General features: G+C 38.3%; 1 pseudogene; it reads left to right on the top strand.

Moving 5' to 3' along the window:
* The first annotated feature begins 1,900 nt into the window (after nt 1-1,900).
* Nucleotides 1,901-2,000, top strand: LOC127124296 (uncharacterized; annotated as a pseudogene).
* Nucleotides 2,001-3,955: the final 1,955 nt, after the last annotated feature.

Genomic DNA, 3,955 nt, shown 5'->3' with positions numbered 1-3,955 from the left:
TGTTTCGAGTCTTCCTAGGTCTGCATTAACTATCACAGGTCGTTCAAGTTCTAAATCTAGGAATTCATATCTCAGATTTTTGGGAAGTGTTTTCAGGTCAAGGGTTGGTTTGTTTAGACATTGCGTGGGGTCCGGTGTTATTGCTAAACATTGGTTAGATTTGTCTTTTAAAAGATAGTCTGATGATTTGTCTTCTCCTAACTCTGCTTCTTTTATGCATTCATCGATGATATCCATGAAGTAACATGTATCTTCTATTGCAGGTGCTTTCAAGAATTGGGAAAGAATGAACTCAATTTTCTCTTCACCTACTTCGAAGGTGAGTCGTCCTCGTTTTACGTCTATGATTGCACCGGCAGTTGCTAAAAACGGTCTTCCCAGTATAATGGGTGTAATATCATCTTCTCTAATGTCCATAATTGTAAAATCAGTTGGAATGTAGAATTGACCTATGCGTACGGGAACGTTTTCAAGAATTCCTACAGGATATTTGATGGAACGATCTGCTAGTTGCACAGACATTTTGGTTGGTCTTAATTCTCCCATTTCCAGTTTCTTACATATGGATAAAGGCATAACGCTAATTCCGGCTCCTAAACCGCATAAGGCTTTGTCGATGACAAATTTTCCTATGTGACAGGGTATAGAGAAACTACCCGGATCCTTGAGTTTAGGAGGCATGTTTTGGATTATAGCGCTACATTCGGCAGGGAGTGTAACGGTTTCGCTATCTTCAAGTTTCCTCTTATTAGAAAGAATTTCTTTTAAGAATTTAGCATAGGAGGGCATCTGCGTAATAGCTTCGGTGAACGGAATTGTAACGTTTAATTGTTTAAGGAGATCAACAAATTTTCTAAATTGGCCCGCATCTTTGGTTTTAACAAGCCTTTGAGGGTAAGGGATAGGTGGTTTGTAAGGTGGTGGAGGTACATAAGGTTCCTTCTTTTCTAGGGTTTCCTTATTACTCTCTTCCTTTTCCTTAGGTTCACTTTCCTCAGTTGATTTCTTAGGGTTTTGGTTTTCTATCCTTGGATCAGACGGTCCTTCCACTTCCGTTCCACTTCTTAATATAATTGCATGAGCGTGGCTTCTCGGATTAGGTTGGGGCTGTCCAGGGAATGTACCAGTTGGGGCTGGAGTAGGTGCTTGTTGTTGGGCTACTTGTGATATTTGTGTTTCCAGCATTTTGTTATGGGTAGCCAAGGCATCTACTTTGCTTGCTAGTTGTTTAAGTTGTTCGCCAGTGTGTACATTCTGGTTTAAAAAATCTTTATTGGTTTGTTGTTGGGAAGCTATAAAGTTTTCCATCATGATTTCCAAGTTGGATTTCCTAGGGGCGTTATTGTTAGGCATGGATGGGTTCGGTTTCTGATATCCCGGAGGTATAGCTGGGGCTTGATTTTGAGACTGTCCAGGTGCGTACAAAGCATTATTACTCTTATACGAAAAGTTTGGATGGTTCTTCCAATTTGAGTTATAGGTATTCGAGTAGGGGCTTCCTTGAGCATAGTTTACTTGCTCTGCTTGGATTCCTGTCAAGAGTTGACAATCCGTAGGAGTGTGACCTTGGATTCCACAGACCTCGCAATTCTGAGTTATAGCAACCACGGCGGCTGGAGGTGATACATTTAAACTTTCAATTTTCTGGACCAAAGCATCCACTTTTGCATTAACGTGATCAAGGTTACTTATCTCGTACATGCCAGTTTTCGTTTGAGGTTTTTCCACCATTGTTCGATCGGTTCCCCACTGATAGTGGTTTTGGGCCATGCTTTCGATAAGCTGGTAGGCATCAACATAAGGTTTGTTCATTAGTGCACCACCTGCAGCGGCGTCTATTGTTAACCTTGTGTTGTACAAGAGACCATTATAAAATGTGTGAATTACTAACCAGTCTTCCAAACCATGGTGTGGGCAAAGTCTCATCATGTCTTTGTATCTTTCCCATGCTTCGAAAAGAGACTCGTTGTCTTTCTGTTTAAATCCGTTTATCTGGGCTCTTAACATAGCTGTTTTGCTTGGCGGAAAGTATCGGGCAAGAAAAACTTTCTTCAACTCGTTCCATGTGGTGACTAAGTTGGAAGGAAGAGATTGAAGCCATCTTCTAGCGCTATCTCTTAATGAGAAAGTAAAAAGACGAAGTCGAATTGCCTCTGAAGTGACACCATTAGCTTTAACAGTATCAGCGTATTGGACAAATACGGATAAATGAAGGTTTGGATCCTCGGTAGGATTTCCAGAGAATTGGTTCTGTTGCACAGCCTGCAACAGCGAAGGTTTAAGTTCAAAGTTGTTTGCTTCGATTGCGGGTGGAGCAATACTTGAATGCGGCTCATCTTGCGATGGAGCGGCGTAATCTCTAAGAGCACGAGCTGGTTCTGCCATCTCGGTTATCGAAGGAAAAAGGTTTTTGAAATCAGGAAGTTCTATAGGAGGGAGATTGTTTGCAACACGATATTCCCGAATTCGTCGTAGGACTCGGAGATATAGTTCGATATCGTTGATTCGTAAATAGAGCGGTTCGCCTTGAGAGCGAGTGCGTGGCATACAAATCAACGAAAGAAAGAATAGAAGAAAAAGAAACCTTAGTCTCTACAGCGTAACGGAAGAGTTACGATATCGATTAAATAAAAAGTCCCCGGCAACGGCGCCAAAAACTTGATCGCGACTTTATGAGTCGAATTTGGGGTACAAACTGCAAGTGCACAGTTCTATCGCGTAGTTTTAAAAGATATCGATCCCACAGGGACTTATGAATCGATATACCGTTATCTAAGGTTACTTCGTAAAGCTAAGGTGAACAATGTTTGATTGTTTGGGGGAAAGCTAAAAACTAAACTAAGATCTAGATTAAATATTAATAAAGCAGATATCGGTATGCAGTTCGTCGTAATTAGGGAATCAATCCTTTGTCGGTCTCTTGGTTTTAAAATAAATCTTTTCAGTTGACTTTATTGATTAAAAGTTTTATCTCAAACTCTCGCTCTGTTGAATAAACCATGATTTTATGTTAATGTAGCTGTCACTTATAATTAAGTCAAAAACCATTTTTTGAAAGCAATACAGTCCATAGAAACTCTTTTCAAGAAAACACTGACTGTTTAAACACCCTTATCTCAAACTCTCGCTCTGTTGACTTAGGTTATATAATTAAATTCGAATGCTTAACTCTCGTCCTCACATTCAATCTTTAAAAATACTTTTTGGAAAAGATCGGAATTTAATTAACTCTAAAACTTGCTCTCGCCCTGATCTAGAATTAATGTCTAATTTACACTGTCCAGTTAAAACCTCAAACTCTCGCTCTATTGATTTTAACTTCTTTATGTCTTTTACTTTCGTAAAAACCTTTGTTATTAAACCTGTAAATTGAGACCGTAAAAAGAGTGATTTTAATTTTAAACTTAATTTAACCGACTTAGTCTTGATTCCTTATTTTGCTTACTTTACATACCGATATCTAAGCGAATTAGCCAGACATGCTAAACAAACTAAAATACTTATCATGCATAAACAGACTCATCCCAGGCAGATAATATAAATAAGTAATAAAACAAAGCATTAAATAATAATTAAAGAACCTGAATGAGTTAAACAATAGTCTTGAACACTCCACCACAAGCCGGTAGGATTTGTTCTTGGATTCTTCAATTAAACAACAAATTAAAACGAAGGAAATAAAAACTAGATTCTAACGTAAGGTTAGATCCGGTAAAAAGGTGCACAATAGTTTCCGGTGTAGAAACTATTGCACGAAAAGAATTAACTAAATGCTAAAAAGGAAAAAGGAAAATAGAAATTGCAAGAGAGATAATGTAGAACTCGTAAAAATAATAAAGAAACAATAATGTTAAGTTGCTGGAAAAGAAAATATGCAAAAGCGAAAACGGCAAAGGAAAAAATGTGGAAAAGCTTCGGATTCCTTTTTGGTTTTGCAAGTGGCTATTTATATATG

This window comes from Lathyrus oleraceus, chromosome 2 (genome assembly GCF_024323335.1).
Source record: "Lathyrus oleraceus cultivar Zhongwan6 chromosome 2, CAAS_Psat_ZW6_1.0, whole genome shotgun sequence".
NCBI classification, from domain to species: Eukaryota; Viridiplantae; Streptophyta; class Magnoliopsida; order Fabales; family Fabaceae; genus Lathyrus; species Lathyrus oleraceus.
Note: the sequence above shows the minus strand (reverse complement) of the source record. Positions and strands in the feature narration are given on the sequence as shown.